Source organism: Gallus gallus, chromosome 4 (assembly GCF_016699485.2).
Source record: "Gallus gallus isolate bGalGal1 chromosome 4, bGalGal1.mat.broiler.GRCg7b, whole genome shotgun sequence".
Classification (NCBI taxonomy): Eukaryota; Metazoa; Chordata; class Aves; order Galliformes; family Phasianidae; genus Gallus; species Gallus gallus.
Genome location: NC_052535.1, coordinates 12665951 through 12693546, shown reverse-complemented (window position 1 = coordinate 12693546; position 27596 = coordinate 12665951). Strand labels below are relative to the sequence as shown.

General features: G+C 37.7%; 1 long non-coding RNA gene across 1 annotated transcript in view; it reads left to right on the top strand.

The window, feature by feature from the left end:
* Positions 1–27596, top strand: part of LOC112532402 — a 131744-nt gene that overhangs the window by 33538 nt on the left and 70610 nt on the right. The window contains exons 5-6 of the long non-coding RNA XR_006939085.1: positions 20277–20394; positions 26129–26277. This is a non-coding gene — a long non-coding RNA (uncharacterized LOC112532402). The remainder of the gene's footprint in view (positions 1–20276; positions 20395–26128; positions 26278–27596) is intronic.

The following is a 27596-nucleotide window of genomic DNA, read 5'->3' as shown; positions in this document are numbered from 1 at the left end:
AAAAACAACAAACAAAATGAAACAACAACAAATAAACAACTGATCTCAAATTTCCTTAAATTCATAAACTATCAGGGAAAGATAAATCAAGATGCTCTAGCTAACTGCTGTGGGAAGCTGAATCAAAGGTGATGTGTTGTAGTAGGTAGCTCTAGTAGTAGTAGCTCTGATGTTTGCTTAAGGATTGCAGTAGAAAGACAGTAGGAATAGTGTGCTGAAATACATTTAAGATTAGGCGCTTTGCGTTGCTTCGCGATGTATGGGTTAGGCACACGTAAGGAACATTTAGCTTAGGGAGGGGGAGATGTAGTAGGCGCTTGATGGGGCTACGTGCTGCACGGGATAGGCCTCTCCCTAAGCACAGTGAAAGGGTGCTGTTGTGCTCAGACAGACTGTCCTTGCTAACGAAGTAAACAAGATAAGAAGGCGAAGGAATGAGGAGACAATAGGAGCCAAATAAGGAATTGTAGTAAGGGGCTAAGATCCAGTATGGATGAACCAGGACAGGGCACGATAGCTTAAGTAAAGGTATATAAGCTGTGCTTATTAGTGAATAGATGCCATTTTACTGCTCATCATATTGGTGTGTGTCTGCAGTCATTTGGCCCTGACCAGGTAATTGGCCAGTTCATGCAAGAAGGCTAACACAGGTGGCTAACATCGTAGTTGCAGAAGGCAACAGTGATGTTAGTCATCTTTTTACTCAAACTAGTGTAACACGAAGATGTCTGTGGTCCTTATTTTCTAGTTTGCTTTCAAGGTGGACCAATTCTCCTTGAGTCAGGCTTTTACCTTGAATGAGGCAACACAAGTGTTTCAGTAATTTTGATTCAAACTGAGGATTAAAAAGGTTGTGGTAGAGTTTTACTGATAATGAAAGGAAAATTTTAATACTTTTAGACTCATTTTCACTTTGGATACATCCCTAAAACAACTGCCAGTTGTTTTTCTAAGGGCATTGCTATATGATTTTGTTAGTTGCTAAAGGAAAACTATTTACTTCTTAATGTGGCAAAGCCCCTGGTAATGCATGAATAGTAATTTTAAAAGTATATTACAGGTGAGTTACGTGGATAACTCAGGAAGTTTGGTATAGGAGTGCAGAATTTTTCAGTTCTACTTCAGTTGGTCACATCAATCTGAAGCTGATAACCACTAAAGGTCACTACTCACTATGAAGCTGTTTTATGTCACATCAATTTGGGTGAAGCAATGCATTGATACTGTGGTTCTAGAGAATCTGCAATGCCAATCCTACAGAATTAGACCTAGAAGTTATTCCTTGCAAGATAGTTAACATAAAATTCCCTCTAGCAGACTAATTTTATCCAATTTAGAGTGTTGAGCCACATCCTGATGTTTCCTCCATGCACTTGTGGCAGACTTGTCTAAATAAAGACCAAGAACACCTTTAAAGTTATTGCCAGCCAAAGTAATTTAATACATCTTCCAGATATTAACTAATAGTGTGAACACTTGGGACTGTGCTATATAGTTCCCTGCTGCTCATTTTATGAATACTCCTTTGCAAGAATCATGCAGGTGACAGAGTAATGCAAGGCACAGGTATCCATAATGACTTATTATAATATCCTTTTTTTTTTTTTGCCATGATGGTATGTAATTATTTACTGACCTATCAAATTGGTCACTGAATTACTGTGAAATTCAGATTCTAAGAGGCACTGTCATTTTAATAATTAGAGGCTGTGTCTTACAAGAATGTGGGCTTGTTAAGTTGTAATTTGCTTAAAAAAATAATTAAAGACAGAGGTTATTTAGGAAGGAAGGCTTAAGACCAAGATTATATTCAAAGGAAATTAAAGACAGGAAGCCCCAGGGTATTACAGCCCTGCCATGCAGCTCCTATTAAAGAAAATGAAGTCTTACAAGAAGCACAAATAGTGATGTCTGGCATAAAGCTGCCCAACAGTTTCCATTATAAGATTCTGTTTTCTATTGCTTATACCTTTGCCAAACTTACTGTTTGGGCCAAGATTTCCCATGCTGTCTACCTTAGGCAAATATTTTGGAAAGTTTAAAATGCTTCAAATATTTCTTCAGCTAGAAATGGGGAAAAAAGATATTTTTGTGTTTGTGTTTAAAAATATATACATAGGGGTACATGTAGGTGTGTGTGTATAAATGTCCATATGGATGTACAAAGAGGGAAGTGCCTTTTTGTTATGTAGCAAGAACTTGAAATTTGGCCAACTATTTAAAATCAGGAAAATAAAAATTTAACGTTCTCGGGGGGAGAGTCTTTTGTATTTGCCTACTGTGTTTTGGGAAAAGCCACCAGAGAGCTCCAAAGTGGAAAGAGCATACGTGTAATTGACTTAGAGGGGAAACTGAGCAGAGTCTGAAGAGGACTTAGCAAGCAACTGCACTCTCTATTTGCACTGCGTCTGTAGTAAGTCTGGACAGAATATCAGAACTCAGGAATTAACTGCTCTCCTGGGCTCTCTGTGCTCCTCTTTACTAGTGCTAAGGCAGTGGAGAAGAGGAAGAGCAGACTTCCTTACTGTACTGCAGAAGGTAAAGGACAGAAGAGGGGAAGAAAGGCAAGGCAAAAGGATGGAGATGAGTAATGAAAAAGAACATGGAAAGATAAGGAAATAGAAGCAGTGAAAAACATAGTAGTGAAAAATTGGAAAGGGGGCTATCTGTAGAGATACAGCGATAGAAGTGCTTTATAAGTAGTAAGTGCTTTATATCCTCTGTACTTTAAACTATTAATCCTGAGTTTAGGTTTTTCTTTTCTGTTAACAAGTATCTTTGAAACCCAGTAACACATCCTGTTTCTCCATCTCTAGTAGCAAAGGGTAACTCAAGCAATAAAAATCTTCTATAGCTTCTCCTAAATAGAGCAGACTATACTGTGTATCCCAGGCAGACTGACTGCCTGGTGTGGTTGAATTCTACATGTTGACATTTGATTTTCAGTATGAGCGTTTTAAAGAATTTGGCCAAATAAATAAATATCCCTCTTCCCTTCACAAGCTATTAAAATAATGTTTACATTTTGAAGTCAAAGGTCTTACGAGGGTTAATTAAGAATCAAAACATTATTTTAATAGCCTGTGGGGTATAATTATTTGCTTACTATATCCATTTGCCATTCGCCTACAGCTTTCATTATGTACTTCTACATCACGTACTCTCATCTTCTCATCAATTCCCTCTTCAGTGAATATCTTTACTACTCTCCTCATATAATACTGCTCGTATTCTGCATGTTTTCAGATGCATGTTTTCAGCTCATCTCCTTTACATCTCAGTCCCTACATTTGCACTTTTTTTTTTTTTCATTCACTACTGCAATCAGACGTAGCATTCTCCCACTGCCAAAGGCTGTATTTTGATTTCATTTTCAGACAGGCCTTCTTTTCATGTCTTCCATGTGCTGTCTGTGTGCAGATCTTTCTGCTTCTTCCAAAACAACTTGCAGAGAACCTCTGCTTTATGTAAAAATGTATCTTCATAGACAAAGGCTTTTCTGGGTTCCTTTCAGTTTGTGTTTTACTAGGTCGATGTTCTCCTCTCTAGTCATGCTTTCCATGATCTTGCCATTGCTGGATTGATAGAAAACACTGTTACTCAGATCATTTTCTTGGCCCTTCATCCTAACTATTTTACATGTTGCCATCATGTTCTTGTCTCTCCCACTGTCATGTTGTTCAATATCTCAGATAGTATTGCATCATTATTTCCATCTTTCTTAACATCTCAGCAATGCAAACTTTTGCCACCTGATGGTCTACTCCTGTAATCACTTCCAAGCTTTCTGTCATATGTGGTGTCTAAGAAAGTCCATAAATCTAAAAACATTATCATTATTTGAAGATTTTCACAAAATAACTTGAACTGTAATGTTTACTGAACAATGGTGACTGATTAGGTAGTGCTATGCCAGACTAAAGGAGCATCTGCACTCAGATAGCTACCACCTCATTTTTCCATTCATATCACCATTATGTTTTTTTTCCTTTTTCCCTCTTGTTTCCTGAAATTAACCCAGATTATAATACGTAACCTGTCTGTTATATCTCATGTACTATACCTTGCAAGGCACGTCCTTCTCCAGTCTTAAGCAGCAGTGTGATAAACATAATTTTTAAAATAAATGATACAACTTAGAAAAAAGCTGATAAGTTATAAATTTTATTCTAAATTAAAAAAAAAAAAAAGCAACTTTAAGGACCTAGTCTGTTTCATCACAGAGGGACTATCAAAGTAGTAGCACACTCATCTTTATGTAATTGGAAAATATCCTATGCTATAGTTGAGCACTGGAAGTCTTTTTGGAGTTTTTTTAAATCTTACATTGTGTGTTGTCTTTGCAACAATACTTTTTTCTATGGTAACAACTTTTTATTGGAATCAGAGGATAAATGCGTAATGCTGCATTGACCCCATTACTCCTGAGAGGAATTAATGTTAGGAAGTGGGTTTTTTTTGGACAAACTTTCAAGGAGGAGACCAAGGGTAAGAATCTACATTAACTGAAAAAAGACTTACTCTTAAGCCATATTTCCCATTATTACTTGTCATTGTCTTTTTTTTTGGTACAGCATTATATTTGAGGACATTAGACACCCCAGTTTCAGGTTAGAAGCAGATTAGAGAATGCTATTTTGCTCACATTACTTTATTCTCATCATTCTTCACATGGGATAGCAAATGGTTTCTTTCTTTCGTTCTTTCAAACGAGCAAAAGCTGGATCTTCCTGTACTCTCTACCATTCTTCCAGCTGAGGATCAGCAATCAGCTGTGGGTTTCTGCAAAGGCACAGTGTGGGATCAGAACTGTAATTTAACATCTCATTCAGTTGATATGAGCATGTAATTATAATTAGGAGCTCTGGGGTCCATCAGCACATGTATGAGCCTGGAATTTAAGTTGTATTTGGATGTGTTATAAGTCTAAATTCTCAGTTGGGTAATAAACCAGCAAGCCAAAAAAAGCCAGAGGCGAGAACTTTGTCTGGAGGTACTTCAGGACTTCCCTGGAGGTCCTTCAAACAGTGAATCATCAATGTTGAAATGCTCGCAGCTGAATTCCAAGCTGAGACTCAACTGCAGTAAGAGAAGAAAGCTACATGCAAATCGGGTAATTGAATTTCTACTCAGAGTGCCTGGTATGTAGAGCCATAGATTTTTTCTGAAAACAGGATGATCAGTCAATAATGAGGGCAATGGTGTCTAGCTGATCCTAATTTTGCTGGATTGCTAGGACTTCTAAAGATGTTCCAGCATCATCTTTTCCATCTAAGGTCAATAGGAAAACTTGTTTAGGTATCAAGAAAAGACGACTATGTCTAGGGTTGTCAATCTGGCACCAGTCTTATAAACTGTTCTTTCCAGAGGAAGGATTTTGTAGATTACATTAGTAGACACAGTTTCAATATATGTGTGATCTCAGATAATTTGGAACAGAAATGTTGTAGTAATTACCACCTTTGGAGGTTTTGTGCTCTTGTAGTACAGGTAAGGACTTTCTAAAAGTAGAGGGTTTTATAAATCAAATTCAGTGTATTCTTTACCTTTCTCTATGAACTAATACTTATTAGACCTTTCTATTTCAGTTCTGCCCCTCCAATACCATTGGTTCTTGTTGCATATTAATACAAATAATACAGAAAGAGACTAAAACTGTTGTTTCACTTGGGTAAAAGTCTAGAGATGTCAGTGGGTTTATTCACAAAACTGAAGCTGTGATACAAAAATGTTTTTTTTTTTTTAACTATGCCATGAGTTTTAGCTGATTAAAGATATATGAACAGGTTTGCTGCTGTAAGTGTAGATGTAACTAGGTTCTGTTGTGTCTGCTCTGCCTCAAATAAAAATATGAAAAAGCTTTTTGTATGTCAGATGATTCAAAAGTCAGAAAATCTGTAAAGACCTTAGCAGTCCTTCAGGATGAAAATGTCATGTAAGTGTAATATATAGTTTTAATATAAAGGGTGAGGAAAAAGTAATTTCATTCTGATTAAAAAATACCTCTTGGCTCTTTTGAATCACAAAATTTTCCAAACTTAAGAATTGGAATTGAAAGAGTAACTGCATAAGATCATCTGAGTCAAACAATGTTATTCTAAACTTATTTTCAACTTGCTTCTCAGTAGTTTTCCCTTTTCTTTAAAGTCAGCTGGACAGATGTTCACTGGGCAGAATCTAAAATCATGCAAGATGCTGTAATTGAACCTAAGTCCTGTGTATTTGACCTCTCTTTGGAAAACTTATAAAAGCAAAAATAAAAAAGTTTAAAGGCTAATGTAGAATTGATTTCTACTTTCTGCTACATGTGAGGATGTGATCTTTTTTTTTAATTTTTAATTTTATTTTTTACTGAAACAACAAACTCCTACAACTTATCCTTCCATGGGAGGGTCTACCTGCAGTTAAACACCAATACTAGATCTTCAGAGGGACCAGAAATCTCTGTCCTACTGGAGATATGCTGATTGGCTAGAGAGAAAACTTCAGGTGAACTTGCAGCAAGTCTTCTCACAGTAGCTGTGATTGATTCACGTTGTGTTCTAGTGACCAGAAGAACAAAAATCTTTTGATCATATTTCTTTTGTGAAGAAGCTTTTAGTTTGTAAGCTATCCTCATGCAGCATTGCTGAAAATACCATTCTTCTGGCCACATTGTAATGTTAAAACAGGTGGGATGAAATTGTTCCTTCATTTGATACGAATGGCAACCAGGGCTTAGAGGACAAGTGACCCTTCGCAGATTCAGAGATAGTCTTTCTGCTGGAGCCCCTTTGATCTAGCGGTCATGGTGAGCGACAGCTTCCTCACATGAGACTTATCTACCTGTGGGGACTATTAAAGGAATAATCTTTCATATCCACTTGAAGAAAGGCATTTCACAAATGCAAAAAAAAAAAAAAGTATGTGTAAATGAGTGTGCGCTAATGGGAGCTGTCATCAAGGAAATCTTATGCAAGCAATTCCTGAGCGGATGCAAGATATTGTGGATGATTAAGACTGTCCAGCTCTGGAAGTAAACTAAAGCACCCAGAATAGAAAAAGTATTTTTAATTCCAAGAAATATCTTCAGTGTCATATATGACCAAATGAATAAGTCTCTTCCTGTTGAGATACATAGGCAACCTGTAGGGTAGAAAAGTTTGAAATGATCTCCAGATACCATAATAAAATATGCTGAAACATAGAATGCTACAACTTTAAACAAGTGCTGCATGATAAAAATACCACTTCATAGTTAAGGAAAAAAAAAGAGGAAGTTGACACTCCGTTGAGATTTATGCTAGTCTTTCACATCTAGCAGGCTTAATTTCTTTTCACTTATTTGGTTAAGTTAAAAGCCACTTCAGATATTTATGTGAATACTTCAATCACGTCGACCAGATATTTAGAATGCACTAAGGCTTAAGATAACAGTGACCGGTTAATATACAGAGAAGAGATCAAGTGAAATAAAGACCTTTGGAAAGGTCCAGAAGGATGTGATTTCCAGTAGTTTAATTCTTCTATTCTTATCCATCTGAGTAATAAAGAATGTCCTCCTTTTAAATGAGGCCCAGAATAGAAATTTCAGTGGATGCTGCAGGTCTCCTTGCAGTATGCTGGAAGACCACCCATGGCTGAAATAGCTGGCAGGTACTGAAGGTCAGGAGTGGAATGTGTTCGTGGAAGGCTATGAGTGCTCGGAACTATGTGGTGTTCCTTGCACAGCCTATCAAGGGGACTTGTGGGATTAGCAAAAGTCTGTAGAGATCTTTGAGGCTGTACTGCAGACTGAGAATGTGGCTCATGAGCACAGCTATCTGCCAGGATGGTGTATGACACTGGCAGCCCTGTCGTGGGCAACTGGTGTCAGCAGAACTATGGTGCTGACTTTGATGGATGCTGCATGAAACCTTAGGTCAACCTCCTCTCACTTGCTCCTCTTCAAGTAAGCAGACTCATCCTGCAGTAGCAACGAATTTTTTAAGAAGAAAGAGCCCTCTTTAAGACAGTAGCTAAACCTGCGAATTGAGAAAAGCTTTAAGTTGAAGGACTGGGGAGTGATTGCCTGTAACAAGGAAATGATTTTGCTCCTGACTACAGAAATGTGAATTTTGCAGGTTAGGCTCCTAGGTGTTGAAGCTCTGCCTATTTATGCCATTGAAAAAGCAGAGATAGTTTTTAATTTTAGAGGCTCTCCTAGGTGAGTGTGAATTGTCCACTTCTGAGAGTTGTGGTGCTTACTGTTGCAGTTACTTGGGAAAATGAGGACAGTTACAGACATTTGGCAGCTCCAGTTCATGTTTCCTTGCTTCTCTATTACTTTTTATCCAGATTTTATTTAATTGTTGGATATTTTTTAAAAACTTTGCTGTAATTGTCTAGATCCACACATTATGTAGAGGGATGTTGAGAGATGATATGATTATAATACCCAGGCTGTTGTGCGCCGACATTTATAGCTTTCTCTCTCAGCACTAGCAAGAGTAAATGCTAAATTTTCTCAAGGTAAAGTATAGCTGGAAAATTTCTGGTACAAAGTAATTTACATTTTTGGATAACAGAAAAAAAGGGCAGATACAATTTTCCAACACCTGCTCTGTTTTTTAACTTCTTCCTCTGAATCTCTATAAGACTTAGAACTGATTTTTTGCCTTTCACTGAAAAGCCTAAAATTGGCTTCTGACAGAAATAAAATGTTAGAATATTTGGAGTCTGTCCTTTTCCATTATATCATTTTCTGTTTCCTTTAAAGTAAAATTCATAGAAAAGATGTTTCTAACATTTTCTGAAAAAGGTCTTTCAACGTAAGCTTTTTCTATCTGCTTTTGGAAAATCAGAATATTTTCTAATTATACAATCAGCTCTCTCAGGTTACTCATTTTTTATTAAGCCATTTTTATTTTTAGGAGCATCATTTAAGAAAGGTGATGGAAAAGCTAGTTTTAGATGACCTTTCTGCCTAAAAGTTGCTGATTGGAAAAGATAACCAAACAGATGTTTTCTTTTTTCTTTTTTTTTTTTTGAGAACAATAACATTTCCCTCTAGATACCCATTTTTATTAACCTGTGTTTCAGTTACAACATTTGTCTTAAATACTGAATAATAGAAGCCCCTGCTAACTGTTCTGTAAATCTGGTTTATGGGATAAACTCTTCATCAGTTTCACAAAACCAGTCTTCTAGCTAGGAGCTGCTACAGTGGAAATAAATTTGGACCATTATATGAGAGGTTGGCATGAATAAGGGTTGGGTTGAAATAAAATGAAAAACCAACCAGTATTTTAGTTGGTAATATTTTAACATATTTCAGGCTGAGATAGATTTTATGGAGATTAACTCAATCTAACATATGTTTTCCAACTTCTGTTGGAGTTTCAAATTAGGAAGGAGTGAGTAAAGCCATAGCAAACAAACAAACAAAAAATTCTAATTTGAGACTTGTCAGAAATAATTCCAACATTGCTGTTGTCAGTTTTCTTTATATCCTAGCATGTTTCTGCTTAGCTTCATGATAAACACATGAAAACTGTGAGCACAGTAGAACAGTGAAAGGGTGAGATCTGTTCTCACTGGGGATACGCTGGGTAAGTTATAAGAACGGGGTCTGAATTCCCCTAATTGTGGTGGCAGGCGGCGTGCAGGAGTCTCCATGCAGTCCAGCAGGGTGCACTGCACTAACATTGCTGAAACCCCAGTAGTGAAACTCCTTACTAACTGCAACTCCTTCCCAAGGGGCTTTGACTAAGAGTGCAGCTGCATGATGAACGTGCTTACAGTAGGGCATTGGCAGGTTAAGAAAACACTGACTTATGTCTGAAAATCGTTCTGGGGTCAACTGCTACCAAGACGTGAAAAACTTGATCTGGAGAAGAAGTGACTGTGTCTGAAGGAAAATCCTGTGGTATGATGCCAGGGATTCTGTGAATTATTAGGTTTGCAGTATGTAAACAATGTATTTGAACTTAGTTTATGTGCATATGTCTCAGTCTTGGAAGAAGACATGACTCCTACTGGCTTCAGTGAACATTAGAAACTTACAGAGCTAATGCGGATGTGGTTCGTAAGTACTTTGTTCAAAGAATAATGAAGTACTGGATTAACCCTTCCAAAATCAGAATTCCTGGAAAAGCACTTCTTCAGGATCCTTTAGTATTTTTACACGTAGGAATTTACTTCGGTGTAGTAACTCTTTGCATCACTCCAGAAGAGTTTTCAGTGTAAACAAGTGCAGACAAGTCCTTACTTGCATGCCATACATGCACGTGCAAGGTTCAGTCCTATGCTGTATTTGATCGTGTGTGTATGCAAATGCTCTGCTTGTCCAAAAAGTTCTGTCAACAAGAAACAAATTCATATATTACACACAAAAAAGTTGGGTAATGGAATGTGCAATTGTATAATGGAAACAAAAATGTGTTTGTTTGATATATAGATTGGATGAGATTCCTGTATTCTACTGTTGGAAACATGTTTGAATGAAAACAACTAGGGTTTGATTTTAAGAATAGGCAAGTAGCCTTTTCATGAAGCCTATGAAATCAGCAGATAGTGACTTATGATTCTCTTGACATTAAAGATGAATCTTGCATGTATGGAAACAGATTTTGGCAAATACAACATTTTGTTTTTGCATACCTTCCTTTATTGTGGAACATTTTGAGGGACTGTGATGTTCTGTTGTAGAGAGGAACATCAAATATCTAGGGTTCAATCAAAAAAATAGACACAAGAATGCAAGTGATGATGGAAATGGACAGTCCTGTGGCTTTTTCTCAAAGCAGATAATATTATTTTTAATATTTGATGTCTAGACCTGACCACTGCTGCCTACTATCTTTTCCTCAGCTATATTCATAAAAGCAGCAGAGAAATTGATGATTCTGAAGGCACACAGTGTCTAAAATTTGCTGATTGGGCTGAGACATTTAATTGCTTGTCTAGTACTAATGGATGATCTGTGTGTCTGAAACAAAAGGAAAATGAAAGGAAAAGAAAAATTTTCAAGTTTTGCTAGAATGGAGTCTTGGTATTCTTAGAATAACTTGGGTAGATTGGAAATTGTTGTGTACATACTTTGTTTAGATGTTGTGTTGTACAGTCAACAAAGTACAGTTGGAAAGGGTGTTGTAGTGAGATAGCAAAGGAGCAAACAGAGAAGGAACGCTCACCTATATCCAAAGATTTAGACTCATGATGAAAAGCTCCGCAAAGGAGGGATCTCCAGAAAGACATCCTTCCCCAGTGTTAGTCAGCCCTTAAATGGGGTCACACAAGTGAATTGCCTTCACCTCTGCTCCCACAGCTGCCCCAGTCCTTGCCTCAGGTGATTGACCAGTGGTTCAGGCTGTGACTCAACAGTTCCCATACATGTGTATATGCTTTATTCAGGTGCTGGGTGAGATTTGAAGTTCATATTGTAGTTTTGGTGCAAAACATCTCCAAGTTTCAAAATCTTCAATTCTAGTTGGCCTGCTAGCTTACATAAAGAGTAGAGGAGAATGGAGAAAGAAGCTGCAGTTCAATCCATGGGACTGAAATAGGTAGCTTCTAAGAGGGCTGATTCCAGCCACTGCTTGCATTGGTGGAAAAGGCTGTACACCACATAGCAGCTCCCCTGCACACAATTAGATGTGCAGCCCACTGATGACAAAGGTAAATTTATCCTGGATTCCTAAGTTAAGTTTTAAGGTAGTGGAAGTATAGGAAGCCAGATAGTAATGATGGAATGATTAGCTGTTTAAAGGGGGGCAATGAGGACAAAGAGAAGAAAACAAACATCTAAAGGGGCAAGTGTGAATTCAAGCACATGTACTGAAGAATTTGCTTCGTGGAAAAAAAAAGAAAGGCAATACTGGTTTATATCTAAAAGATGATTAAAAAACCAGAGATGCTGATGGGACATGGGAAGTAAAACTATTTCTTGGAACAACACAGAGGAGCATTGCTAATTAGATTTTATATTCTGAACTATCTCAATATTTTTAGAACTAGAATTGGAGGAAAGGTAATAAGGAGAAACTTGTGTTGAAGTGGCATGGATTGTGTTTATAAGGAGTATAAATACAGAAAAAGCAACAGAGACAGAAAGATTCTCTAATGCTCTTTCACCTCAACTAAATCCATACTTGTCAGGGAAGGTAAGGCTTAAAAAGGAAACACTCTGAAAAAGTTTGAGAGCTGCTACCTTAATCTTCACCTTCTGAGGAGTTTCAAATAACAAGAACAAAGAAAAAGAGGCAGAAAGATTGAATCTCTAATTAGTGAAGGAGGCAGGTAGGAAATTAATTGATTTGCTATGCTACTTTGACCAGTGCTGTAGTGAAAACAATAGCAGAGCTGTAATGTTCAACAAGAGAGCAGAGTTTTCCTGCATAACAAGTTAGAAACCTTTGATCATAAACTGTTCATGTTAACCTTTAATTTTTATAATACTGCATTTTGATACGTATACTTTAATTTCATTTGTTTATTCTGTTTCACAGAACTTGGGATTATTTCAGTTTTTAATGGTGTTTGGAAAGTCCTGGAATCAGTCTTCTAATAATAGCATAGTACAAATCCAGTAACATTTGTGAAAAGGTTGAATAATTATTTTTTTTTAATGTATGATTTGGGTCATCATAAACCTCAAAAATAAGCAAAAAGAGGAAAGAAATTGAAAAAGAAAAAGAGAGAGAGAATTTATTTTTATATATCCTGGATTGCAATTTAGGGTCAAACTTACTATGTAACTGAGTCTATCATGGCTCCACAGTCCCAGATTTCACAGTGAAACATTAGACTGCCACTGCATAGTCCTTTGAAAGTTGGTTTCAGTTAAGGTGTTCAGTAGGGCTAAGAGTTTAATTAATGACTGACAGCAAGAGAGCCTTTTAATTTCAAGACATGGCATAAAAAGAATGGTAAAAAATCAGTGTATGTATTGTGACAAAAAACACTGGCTTACAAAAATGTGTGGGCGTGGGTATAATTTAGGCACTTAGTCAATTGTTTGATGTGAAGGAGGCCAAGAGAACAAAAAGTGCACCCGAACAATAACTTCTGTATAGCCCCAGATGCAGAGTATGCAATGACTAAGAATTTAACAAAAATCTGTAACATAATCTGTATATATTGAAGGTACTGAAAGAGCCAAAAGTTTTTAGTTACAAACAAAAGTTCCCTGGCACTTTGAATGTAATTTCTGCTGATCATTTGAAACCTTTTTTCATAGATGGCTGCTTTCCCTTAGATCCCACTGCTAGTTTAAAATGTGATGAGACAAATAACATGAGTTTTATCTAAAAATCCCCATATATATATGTATACATATATATAAAATTTGTCTAGGTTCCATGTTTAGCAAAAGGGGAAAGACAGATACGATCACACCGTGAGAGAAGTGTCTGACATACAGTGTCTTGGTAAGACGAAACGTCCTTTGCGAGTGTCTGTCTGACATCGCAGTCCAATGGCAGCAGAATGATCTTGAATCTCACTTTGTTTTGACTAGACTGGGAATGTAAAACAGCATAACTGGTAAAATAATTCAAGTAAACACTGTTATCTGGGCATATTGCTTTGGAAGGGATTTCACCTGAAACAAAGAAAACCCTTTTGATCTGGCAGAAGAATGCCCAGATAGGGAAATGGGCTTGTTTATTTATATTGATTCAGCTCAACTTCTGCGTAATGAATAAAATGTTCCTGTGGGACAAGTCCATATATCAAAGCAAAGTGTTGCTTTTCCTGAAAGGCTATGCCTCTCATCTTTGGCCAGACGCCTCAGTGTCCTTAAGAGCATCAAATAAGTACTTTTTGTAATGGCTATTTTTTTCTTAGTTGGGTTTGTGATTTTTTTTGACATATTATTACCTGTTTTTTCCACCAACATTGCACTGTGCTTGTGCTTGTCACTATGAAAGGTATCTGATTATGTCAATGAATAGTTTATTCATTGACATAAGAGCTGTATGTATTATGTATAGAAAGTGAGAATTGCTAATATGATTCTGATACATGAAGGTACAAGTGAAAGACTGACATTCACACCTTTTTTAGAGAACTCTTTTGTCTATTTGTTTATTATGCATCATTTTCTTTCATTCCATGGGCCTCTGTGTATTAGAATGGAAAATAGTATGTGAAAGGAGAAAAAAGAATATCCAGCTGTCATCTTCTGGGGAAAAAAAAAGAATCCCCAGCCAAAAGACAAGCTTGACTGTTTTGCAAGATTATGTCTAGTGTGATGTAATATCAGGCACCTGGTGCAGTCACATCATCATTGGTTTCAGCTTTTCTTCATGACAAACGAAAATTAGGCAACATATGCATTTCCTCCCACCCTTCCCCCCCAAAAAAGAAGACCTGCAGGCCATAAGGTTTTTGACAACCAAATAAAGTGAGAGGTGAAGTAAGCATTTGACAAGGCTGCACAGGGAGAAGATTAATCATCACTTCATGTTCTCTGTCTAAAACAATTGTGTCTTTGCTTGTCTGTGATGTCTGATTTTTAATTAGACAAGAGGCATTCCCTTTAAGAGTTGTTCAAACTGCTCCTCTGGGAGCTAATATTGTACGGATGTAAACAGCCCACAAAGAAGGATTCACATAGTTGGATCACAAATTACCATGTTGGTATGCAAAAGTTAACTGATACGCTGTCTAAAGTCCAGAACATTATATGTTTAAATAGCAAAGAATATCGGTCATCTCATCTCAAATGTCCCGGTGGCTATTTGTGTTTGTTTGTTTTCAATAGGATTAACAGGAATATCCTGGAGGCACATAGGAAATTTGCAAAAATTATCAAGGCTGGGCCTTACAGCTAGTAGGCCACACCTTGGTTCTGCAGCTAATTGTTCTGAGTTTTTACCTGTATGAGCAAAATGACTTAAGGGTGCTGCGGGTACGGAACCATCAGTATGTATGTTTTCACACATACATACATTAAATCCATGCAGAAATGTGTATGCATGTGCCATACACACAGGGCGTGGTGTTTGTAAGGCTACTCATGAGCTACTTTCAAAGTGACTTAATGAACATTCGTTGATCAAGTTGTGAATTCTTGAACAGAAGAATATACAAGAAGATGCAAATATTATAGTAAACTGTAAGTGTACAAGTACATATATAAGTAGATACAACATTTGACACAAATATTTTATGTCCCTGATTTATATAATCATCATAGAATCACTGAATGGCTTAGGTTGGATGAGACCCTAAAGCCCAACCAGTTCCAGCCCTCTGCTGTGGGCTGGTTGCCCTCCCCCCAGCTCAGGCTGCCCAGGGCCCCATCCCACCTGGCCTTGGGCACCTCCAGGGTTGGGGTACCCACAGCTGTCTGGGCAGCTGTGCCAGGGCCTCACCACCCTCTGAGTAAATAATATTTTCCTATCACCGGACCTAAATTCCCCCCTCTTTTAATTTAAAGCCATTCCCCCTTGTCATATCACTATCAGACTGGGAAAAAGTTGCTCTCTTGCTTTTAAGGTTCCTTCAGGTACTAGAAGGACTTGCAATATATTTAAAATCCGTCATGAAATTTAGACATAATTACAAAAACAGAAGTTTTGTTTTCAGATCTAGCAGCCTTTATTTCACATGCTCTTTTATGGAAAGATAGGCCAATTTCAACAGGTTTCAGAGAAGGAAGAAATAGCAGTTCAAAGACTGCTCTGAAAAGTTTGACCTTAATAAACACAGTGATATGCCATTTTCTGCTCACTGAAGGAGAATTAAGATAAGCAGTAGTGCCAAATGCTTGAAAATTGTAAAGATTTTAGTATTGATTTTCTACAGATGACCTCTGTAACTATGTATAGCTTGCCTAAGTGACCTTGCTTTGGAGATGATAAGATTAATAAAATTATTTTCTGACTACCAGGAGACTTTTTTCCCTGGGAACTGTGTTCACACAGTTGATTCCTCCTGTACTGTTGCTGCTGCTGATCTTCAAGTCATGGCTGATGGCTTTCTGTGCAAGTCCATTGAGCCATAACCTTACTTACTTTTGAGGAGAGAGACTCTCACACATAAGTTCTGCTTTAACTCCTCCAGCTCCTATTGCTTTCATGGCATTCAGAGGGTTATATTGGTTGGCTTAGCCTTTAATTAAAGGGGACCTGAGTTTGTTTCTTTGCTCTGCCTTTCTGGGTTAAACCAGGTCTGCAATTGCTTACTGACTGTGTTTCCTTTCTGCTGCTCGAATAATTTTGACATTTACAAACTTACAATTGCTCTCTAGGTATAAGCATGTTACAGGTAAATATGAGTTCTGGCACTGGTGTATGAATTCCCTTTGTCTATCTAGGCTAGTGTGTTGCCTCCAGTGCTGGGAGAAAAAGCACAAGAATTATGACAGTGATTAGTTTTAGAAAACTTCCCCTGAAAGAACTGTCCTTTCTAATAACTGGTAATCAAAAATCCATGTCTGAGGGCTTACTTCCACATTAAGTCTTCTTTCATAGTTTAAAAATATAATTTTATTTCTTAGTAATGTAGTATTTGATGTTGTTGTTGATGAAGTATTTGGATCTTTTTGTACATAGCCATACTCTTGGTCCTGATTATGTCATCAGGCATTAGGTGCTCACAGAAGTAATAGACAGCAGTATTCAAGCCAGCAATGGCAGTACTTGCTCACTGTGCTATCCAGCCAACATTCTTAACTCTGACCTGAGGACCACTTCTGGAGATAAGAGTTCCTTCTTATCAGTGAGTCTCAGTTTCTCTGCCAAGACTGTTAGCAAAAACCACACTCAGAGCCAACAGTATAGTTTTGTACAGCAGAGGCTTGTTCACCAGAAACTCTTCTGAGATCACTAGAGTGATTTCATATAGACCACCAGAAACTATGCATTGTAGCATGTTTACGTTCCCATTTCACCTAGGGCTTGCCCCCTGAAGAACTGTCAAATTATCAATTCTGTAACTCATTTGTTTCCTCAAGACCTGGCACTTGCTTACCTGTTTCTATCTGAATCGCATGTATGCTATCAGTGTCATAAATCAGTGGATATTATTTCTGCTGTAAAGATGAAATCTTAGAACTGTTGAATATTTTCTAAAAATCAAACAACATTTGAATTATTGTCACTACTGTACCCTTGGCTGGGGCTGTCAAGTTTTAAAATTAAAACTATTCTTCCTGTGGCTAATTATTTACCCAAATCACAATTCCTTTTTCCCTTTATAAATAGCTCATGTTGTTATTATTGGTTTTTGATCATCAAAAACCTCTACCTTATAATCAGAGGAGTGGCTGAGAGACAGACGCCTTATAGATTTAGGCCCTGTGGACTTGCTCATATATTTTTCAGTAGGAAAAGAAAAATAATGACAAATTATTCTGACTAACTCTGCAGACAGCTCTTTCTGTTACATTCGTGAAAAGATTAAAAATTCGTTGATAATTCCTAAATGAATCAGTCTGTACTTTCCATTCATATTTGCTACCATTTTCCCAGGATGACCTTAAAACATTTTATAACATTATTTCACGTATCTGTCTGAGTATAAAACTATGCTCACGCATCATTTAACACTCTTCAACTGAGAAGGTCACTGTTTTGGCAGGGCTGGGTGTTGATGTGATGGAAAAATTTGGTTTTACATTATATCAATAACTCTGCAAGATGTGATACTGGAACTTAGGGATCTAATCTTCTGGAAAATGATGAGTGAGATCCAACTCTTGTTAATCTTTGAAAGAAGTTCTGACTTCCGTGGCATATGCAAGTGCTATTTAGTTGTTTCCTTGAAAATTAAAAGCTGAAGAACAAGAAAATCAACATTTCTATCCTTATTCCAACATACGTATTCATAAAATATACAGATTATTTTTATATTTTATTTTTAAAATAAGACTGAAATAAGATTAGATTTTGAAATTATGATAGAATGGTATGGAATATTTTTTCCCTAAACTCTGCATCTATAATCTCACAACACAGAGAAAATAAACCCTTCCAATGTCAAATGTTTGGAGCAAAACTCTGGCAATTTCACTTTTTCTATGGAAACCTAATGGTTTCTGGTTGTTTGTTTGTTTTCCTGTCCTTCCCATATAGATCCTTCCTTGGAAGTCATGAAAGAGCTTCAGGTTTGTATTTCTCCATATGTCATCTGTCTGAATATTTTACAGAAAATGTTCATCATTTGCTTTGGCAATTGTCTTTACCTTTCTTCTGCATAAGCAAATGTTTCATTGTACAATGACCAGAGATTAGTTGGTCAAAACGGTGGCCACTTTTCCACCATGTCTTGGCCAGAATGCTCTGAGGTCTATTTTCAAGATAGATATATTACCAGGGGCTTAAGGCAGAAGCTGGGCTGTAACCCAGTTGTTCTGGGAGTACAGGGATTTCCGCACAGTCTGAGGTCAAGCAGCTGTGCAGGGGACTTGTTAGTACTCCACGACACTCCGGTTCCAATAGCAGTAAGAATGATTTCTTCCCTTCTTGGGGATTACAAATGATGCCTTAATTTACCAGCACTAAGAAAACTTCATTTTTATCTCTTTGTTTATAACAACATTTTTTTTTCTCTTAAATTTTATTTTATAACAGAAAAATCCAAAACCAAATCCTATTAAAAAAATTTAAAACAAAGTGAGCCAGCCTGAGTCATGCTACTGTAGGCAAAATCAAGACCATTCCATCTTGAATCCTTCCTGTTTTAAAAATGTTGTTCCTAGAATATGTATTTTTGACTTTTAATTGGTCTTTTTGAAAGCAATAGGCATCTGTTGTTGAATGTGTTGAGATGAACAGTGAAAATCTTTCCTGCTAATTAGTGTTAGCATCTATGTTGCATTCAGGTCTTATTCCCCTAACTTGAGAGGTAAAGAGAGAATTTCTCTTTATGCCTTCAAGGAAAATCCATATACAGAAGAGCGAGGTAGAACACGGTTTTGAAGCCAGTAGTTCACCATTTATTCTGTGTTCAGACCACTATGTCCATTTTGCTTGCAGATAGTGCTTCATTCAGCCCTCCAGAAATCTAATCACTTTAGGATTTCCAGCATCCAACTTCGCAGTAACATTACTTACCATGCAGAAGTCTGGATATTTCAACACAATTAAGAGATAGGAAGAGAATTGGTGGAAGACTGAATCAGAGGTCATAGACTAGTTCACTGTCCGGCCAACCAGTGCTCATTCTGATAAATGAAAGCAGAATGCAAAGTTTAAGAAGAGCCAACAAAATCTTAATAAATAATTAGAGCTTGAAGTTTCAGAGAACCATGTTTTCTTGGCAACATTGGGCAGTAGTCATTTCTGAACAAACAAGATTGAAATTTATGTCTCAGTGAAGCAATTCTGGAAGCCTGTATGCCATGCCACACAAAAATCATTTCCGACACTCCCTGCCAGATGAACTTCCTTTGCGTGCTGGATGTGGGCAGAAGTATGGTGCATTCATAAGAAAACGTGCCACAGAAGGAAGTTCAGTCTATTGCCCAAAAAGAGACAGGCCATGCTCTGAGGCATCACCTGTATTGATGAGTACATGGGGCCTTGCCAGGGGACATTTGGTTTTTAACCATTTAGGACCTGACTTCAAGTATTCAAAGGCTTTGAGCTTTTAGACACATTCAGGTCAGCAGGATTTGTGTATGCTCAGCAGTTGTTAAAAAAAAGAAATGGGCCTACAGGTTCGTGCTTTCTGCAGGGATGATTTACAGGTATAAATGCAGTGTGCATGTAGCAGTTTGTCCCTGCGTGATCTCAAGAACACGAGTTTGTACAAAGGTCTTGGGAAATGCTTCTATAATCAGAAATACTACAAGCCAGTTAATGCCCTTTGCCACATTGGAGTATTATCAGTTGAATCTGTAAAATGGAAAACAGGCACAGGAAGCTGAATTTTCACTCATCTAACCCCATGCATGGTCCAACAGGCTGTACTGCCTCTCAGATAATTTGTGCTAGTGTACATGGTGGTGGGGAACTCAGTCTCCTCTTTCAAACCAAGCTAGGAAAATTCTCCCCTGTAGCCCTCCATGGGACATTCACCTTAAAAGCCCTTGCAGCATCAGGCTGGGCTTGGGGTGGGCAGCCAGAGTGGCCCTGGACAATGGGACAGTTGGGGAGGAGCTGTATTTACACTCTGCATTTGCCATCCCAGGCAAATGCCCCTCTTGTTCTCCCCTTCCCCTAGAGCCAGCACAGGGTGGGTCCCCACTCCTTCTGCATACCTATTGCCAGAAAGAAGGCAATAGGTATGAATTAATGCTTTCTCCTTTTTTTTTTTTAATTATTATTTTTTATTATTATTATTATTATTATTATTATTATTTACAGTGCTGTTGCAACATCTATTTCCATCTTTGAGCTTCATGAAGATCGGGAACCTGGGCAAGAACTGACTGCCATTGCCATTTTACCTTTAAGGACCTTTCACTGCACTTGCATGTTAAAGGTTTGTTTGCTTTAAGAAAGTATTTGCCCTCATTAAGTAGGAATGTATAAAATCTGGTGTCAATAAGCTTAATTGATATGAAGGCTTGATTGGATTTGGGGAAGAGATGTAGATATTGCCTCCTGCTGTACTTAGTAAAGAAGCCTGGCAGGGTGGCCTCAGCAGAGAGAGCTCTTAAGCAGGAATCTAAGGTGTGTGAATAATATCCTTGGATGAGGACTGAAAGGAAAATTGCGTTTAGTGGTGGTCTTTTACTGGGTCTGGTGGTAGTCAGCTCTGATACACAGACAAGATTTAACACTAAAAAAGATGCATTAGATGGATTAACACAGATGCATTAGATGGAGAAAGTGCAGTTGGTGGATCTGGGTGGAGAAGTTTGTGTTGTGAAAGAGGAGAGATTTTCTGGACCTGGCATAATTTGGGATTTTTAGGGAGGGGCTTGTCAGTTAAAATGGAGATTCTTGGTTCTTGCTGGTATGGTTCAACCTTCCTGGGAAGACACTTCAATGTGCGTTTGATTAAGATGAAAACAGGCAGAACAAGTGGAAAATAACAGTACATCTGGAATAAAATTCCAGTGGGTAAGATCTGTTAGTTGGCTTCACGTAGAACGTCTGGACTAAGTAATCTGCTTTTTAGGGGTTAGGAAAAGGGGTATAAATGTACACTTCAGGGTATAAGAAATTAAAGGGTAGCACAGCTGCTAAAAAATTAAAGTTGATGCATTTGCCTCTATAAATGCAGCATGTTTGCCAGAACTCTGCAGTTGGATTAAACTCAAAGCATATGTTTTCTGACTTCAGGATTCTCCTACACTGGGCAGCATCCATCAGTTCTGCTTTCTCCTCAGCAGAACAGCTGAAGTTCTGCAAAGCACCAGAATCATACATCTATAGTTGAGCCGTCCTTGCACCTCTTTCAGTTCAGTCCTTAAACTACCTCTTTCTCTTATTATCCTCTTCTTTCCCTTCTTAATTTCTTCCTTTCCCCCTAATGTCTTTATTTCTAATGTCTTACCTTGGTTATTTTGTCTCTGAGAAATGGCTCCAACACACATTCAGTGCGTTTTCAGATATAGTTCTTTCCTTTGCTTCCTTCACGTTTTGGAGAGGCTCATAAGAAGCACTGGAAAATAAATCTGATTTCCTTATTTAACTCACAGAAAAAGTCAACAACAGGCTTCAGGTTTCCTGGGATTACTTTATTTTTACTTTTTAACAGCAATGATCAATACCTTTTCAGTGTTTCCTTGATGCTTTCAATCATATTTAGATAATAAGGTGTCTATGTCAGAGACAGTCTTTTTATTACAAGCATGTAAGGACTAGGACAATTAAATCTTGGTTTGTTTCTAAGGCTTCTGTTGAATCTTAAATTGTTGATAGCAAAACAACTCAGTGCAGTGACATTCATATTTGTGATTGTTCTCAGGATGAAAGAGTCCAGGCTTTCCTCTTGAAAGTGATAATAATTGCACTTACACAATTGAAGAGGGAATGGCTTCAAGCTGCACCAGGGAAGGTTCAGGCTGGACGTTAGGAAATACTACTTCTCTGAAAGGGTGGTCAGGCACTGAAATGGGCTGCCCAGGGAGGTTGTGGAGTCACTGACCTTGGAGGTGTTCAAGGAACATTTGGATGTTGTGTTGAGGGACATGGTTTAGTGAGAACCATTGGTGATGGGCGAATGGTGGAACTGGATGATCCTGTGGGTCTTTTCCAACCTTAGCAATTCTGTGATTCTATGATTCTATGGAAAAATATTCAGTTTATATTTAAATGTTTTTGCCATTTTGGTTTGAGTATGTTTTGATCTGTGAAAATTTGAGATTTGGATTTTCCTTTTAATAAGTAAAATTTCTTTTTGTAATTTAGTAGAACTGTCTTGTAAATTCTCAATGAAGCTGGCAATACCAGAGCTGCTGTGGTTATAAGAATATACTTCTTTTAATATAGAAACTTATTCCTGCCAATGACACAAACCGTCAGTGACACATTTTCTTCTCAGTTCTTTTCTTCTGTTAATATTCTCAAACTGAGTTGTCTCCATTGCCTGTGCATTTCTTCTTAAAATCTGCTTTACCACAACTGTCCCTTGTTCCAGCAGACCTGAGTCTTTTCGCTTTGGATAAGGCTGTTTCCATAGCGTACTGACTTTGAAAATTCCAGTATTTTATCTACCAGTTTCTGTACAGTAGTTTTATTATTTCTCAGAGCTTTCTGCCAAAAAAAAAAAAAAAAAAGGCAGAAAACTGCAGCATAACTGGGAGCTATTTCTATGTTATGACTGTGAGATAACAACTGCTGTGCTAGGTAGCATATGACTATAGCTACACTTACATGTAGAAGGCACGATATTTTAATCACCCTACCTCCCACGGTATTCATCATTTCTGATCCTGGGGAGGCTTCAGATCCAAGGGGGAAAAAAAACCCACACAACTAGAATTTAATTATTATAATTCAATCAGTAGGAAAAAAAATTCTTAATGAGTGTGTTCTCACCATCCAAGGTGCCCTTCTGAGTAACCGTTGCTCTATTAGTGTTGATCAGTCAGGATCCTGAGATCTACACTTGAGACTCTCCGGAACACAGGAACACAAATACTCCAGAAAAGAATCATGGCAGACAGGTTGCATGACTAGCAGCTCCAGGAGGGTTTGCTGTCATGCAGAAGTTTCAGACTGTGTGCTGTTAATTCTAGGTCTGCAAAGCTGAATGATCCAAGCCTCACTATACTACTTGGTGGCTGGATTAAGGCAGGATCCAGAACTGAGTGCTGATTAAGACAGCAATGTTAAGAACTGCAGAGTGAAGCCAGAAGGGAAGGATGAGAGATATTAGAAACCCAAGGAAAAAAATAATGAAAGAGGCCTGGGAACTACAAGGAAAACCTGAAGTGCTGACCAGGTGAAGAACTTCCAGAAGTTTCGTTGCCTGAGTGATGGTATCAGCAGCATAGCCAGCATTCAATATCAAGTATTCTGCAATGTGGACCTTCTTCATAGATATAAATGATACCTGATTGGTCTGGGAGCTGAGTACACTGGAGTCTGATTGCCAAGGGCAGGGTGTGGACTGTTGGAATCTGTCTGCAGGAGGTGGAAAGAAACCAGAAAGAAGGAAAAAACTGGGAGGAGCAGGTGTGAGGATAGCCCAAAAAGGGAATGGCAGAAGGGTTCTGTAAGAAGCAGAGCAGAAAGCAAGACTGGAAATTGTGCATGATTAATCTACGTGCTGTTTTCTCTTTGTGTTGTGGAAACTTGACTTTATTAGCTGACTTTCACCAAAGAAATATCTGGTTTCTATTATCAAACTTGTTTCCAAATGGAGACAAGTTAGATCAAAGGTCAACATTGTTTTATTCCTTTAAATGCCATCATGTTATAATGCCTTATTTGATATCTCCCATAACCATTTTCTTTTTCTTCATTATACAAGGTCTGATCCTAAAGTAATGCGTCTTATTTTATTCTGTTGGCACGTGACACCAGAGATGGATGTTGGGGGTATGGCAGTAGAGGTTGAACCTTCCCACCAATATCCTGTTACACTCTGTTGCCATGTGACAGATGGCAGCAGACGAGCTGTGTAACACGATGACATCTGACATGGAAGTGTGTGTGAAGCAAAGGGGTAGAAATGAATTCCACCGTGTGGAGAAAATGGCACCCATTGCCATTTATTGGCACTCGCTGAATGTTTATGGAGGCCAAACAGTGGGTGTGAGCACAGTGAGGAATGGGTGGTGCATTTCATCAATAATACCATCATAGCAGCTGTGAAACAATGGGTCATCTCCGCTGATGCAGATTTTTATGAGCATAGCATGCAGGCACTCATTCATCACTGGAAAAAATGCATAGCTAATGGTGGTGACTATATTGGAAAATAGTGTGTTGTAGCTGTGAATTTGCTGTATTGAACAGCTGTTGTTGTGCTCTTTTTATCTGTTGTAGTTTCCATGCAAATAAACAGGAGGCATTAATTTTGGAGTGACCACTGTAAATGATTAGTTCAGCCTCTGAGAATTGCAGGGCTCTAACTTTGAAAAAAAAAAAAAATGTTACTAGATCAGAAAAGCTAGACTGGCTAGTAAGGGGGGGAATTCTTCCTTAAAAATAGCCCTTCTGGGTAGGGAGTGCCTTTGGAAATGAGAGAATTTCTGACAATGGTGCGAGTCAGAATTGCAAGAAGCACCTTGTACTTCCTGCTCTGTGAATGTATTCTAAATCACAGAAAAAAAAAATTAATCTAAAAGTTATTTCTGAAATATTGGATAGGGAAGAAAATTTGTAATGCACAGTATTATGGAGAAAGTGACACTTCAAAACAGATGCTGTACTTATTGTACAGCCTGCCTGATGTACTTCTGAGGTTTTGTTGGACTGTCATTTCTAAAACTGTCTAAAGGAAGGGGAAGACTTTTCTTACTTCTGTCAGTTTCTCATCCATGTAATTACAGGGTTCTCAAGGGATTTGCTTTTATTTTCTCCAATCAGGAAAGAAGAAATAGGCCCTTAATATGCAACAAATCAATTCTGCTTCCTTCCTTCAGTTCTCTTAATCAGACAGATTAAGAAACATAATGGAAAAGAGCACTCAAACAAAAGAGTGTAAGTCATGTTCTATCTTTTGGGAGAAAATGAGTGGAGCTTCTCTGATAGGAGCTGTAATAAGAGATGTTTCATAGAGGATGGGTGGCAGAAGGTGGGACACTCACTCTGCCAGATTTTGATTTACATGAGAACACAATGGCGAGGCACCTGTTGAGAGCTGAAAGCTTTTCTAGAGATTTTGGTGCTAATTGTCACCTCGCAGCTGGAGGATTATGTGTAACCTGAGCATTTAGCACTGAAGTTCTTACAGCAGCCTTGACAAGTATTGAAGGGAAAAGTTCCTTTTTTTCTTTTTCCTGCAGTTAGTACCAAAACTGGTGCTTTGTAAAGTTTGTCTTTAATTGCTGAGATGCCTTTTCAAGAAAGAGGGCTACTGTCTGCAAGTAAAGCCACTACGAATGCACAGATTGTTTTCACTACTACATGTAACTGCAATTCTACTAAATACTGCATAATGTGTGCAACTGAGTCAGATCTTCTCTTGCAATAGAATATAGTCCATGTGGTTTTTTTTAGTGTATTCTTAAAATACTTGTATGAATATACTTAATCTAAATTGATTTTCTGTTACCTGGAATTAAATATAGGTGGTAGAACAGATAAGTTTGTTTTATGCCTGCATAAAACTCCATTCACTTCACTGAGCCACAGTGGGATCAGTGCAGTTTAATGCTGTGTGAATTCATCCTTTTTTCCTGTCATGAGAATGATAGTTTAATGGAGAGTTACAGTACCAGCCTTTTACGTTACCTACAGACAAGCAATTGGAAGCATTACTAAAATCACTGTATTTGGCTGATGTAGAAATAGCTGTAAGTCATGGAATTGTACTCCTGAAACCTGCTTCTCCTTCTTTTACTCTTAATCAGAACTAATCATGGAAATTTCTCAAAGTTCATATTAAAAAAAGAAAAAAATCATGCATGACAAATTAATTCAGTGTAAATCTAGGTTTTTCAATTTACATTCTTGCAAGTCAAAAGAAGGATCTGAGTTGCATATATAACTCTCACTCCTAGCTTGAACACCCTGCAATCTTTTTCTTCCCTTTTCAGGATTTCAAAGGGGAAGTTATCCCACAGCATACACTAATACTGAATTCTCTTGTCTAGGTTCGCATATAATAAGGAAGAGGTGATTTCTATGGTGAAGAACTGGAAGTTTTTTTCACCAATGTGCTGATGAAGAAAATGGTAACACCTGAAGATATAGAAGGCAGAACAAGGAACTCCTACATGCTTCAGCTACAGCTTGTACTAAGGTAAGATTGAAAACTTTTGTCAGATTTAAAAAAGTGAAGAGCTTGCCTTGAATATTGCATTGAAGGAGCCATAATTTCTAGAGCTGAGCAACATTTGCTTCTTTTTGGTTTACACTATTCAATATTGGAATTCATTAGCTGTAATTAACACCCAGTAAGCTTTAAACAACTTCCTTGAAAATGCAACTGTCTTAGTGTTCTTGTTCTGTAATTTCTAATGGATTATGTGCAGCTTGTGATGCAAGTAGATGTACTTTCACTGTGCATGTAAAATAGAGTGCTCTTTGGTGAGACAGTGATGACTCAAAATGAAAAAAATCATTTCTGTACACTAATCACATCAACTTCTTTATTATTTTAACTTATCACTGTTGCTAATAATAATGTACAAATGCAACCTTTTTAAAAGACAGTTTCTTGTATTAGAAGCTGCTAATCAATAGGACTGGAAATGCTTAAACTTTTCTATTTCTAAACAATTGACTCATTTTGAAAAATAAAATGCAAACCAACAAAAAGTAGAGTGGTGAAAGGAAATCATCTTGTTGAAGAAATGTAGAAGTAACTATTTTGGCAGGCCGCTTTGGTTGATGTCATTCTACAGGATGTGCTAAAGTCTGTTATTTTACAGCAGGAACTGATTTTTCAAGGCAGGCCGAGTCCATGGGCACTTAGTGTTGCTCTCAACTTTAGCCAGCCAAGATATGTGCCTTTTTACACCTTGTTTGATGGTAATAAACCATGCACGCTTTCAAATACAGGACCCAGAGGCTTTTTTCATATACAAATTCATATACAACTCATATTCTGTGTGTGTGTGTGTGTGCGTTTGAAATCTTTTGCACACTATTCGTTGTGTGGGTTTATCTCTTGGCTGAGGATGTACTCATTCCTGGTGTTCAATATTCGTTAGCTTCTGGAGTTGGTTCTAGCAGATAAGAACACTAATGGTAGCATTACATTTGGGAAAGCAGTGGGTACTGTTTTTTTCTATACTGCTCATTCCTTGTGAGGTGACAATTCCTTACTGTTTGTCTCAAGAGGCTTGCTAATATTTAGTCAATAGAATGTCTGAGTAGCTGCACTTCAGTGTACGTTTGCTTCTTTGAGTGAAAATAGGTCTCAACTCTGAACTATGTCACCTTGAGTGTGTTACCTTCAGTAAATTGCAAAGAGCTTTCCTGTATTTAAAGCTTTAAGTAGTAAAAAATTAGGTTACGTTGAGATTATCCAAGGGGGCACATGAATTAGGTGCTTGTTGGAGGGTTTAAGGATTGCCCAGTTTAAGAGCAAGTAGATAGAGCTCACCAGTGTGCTAA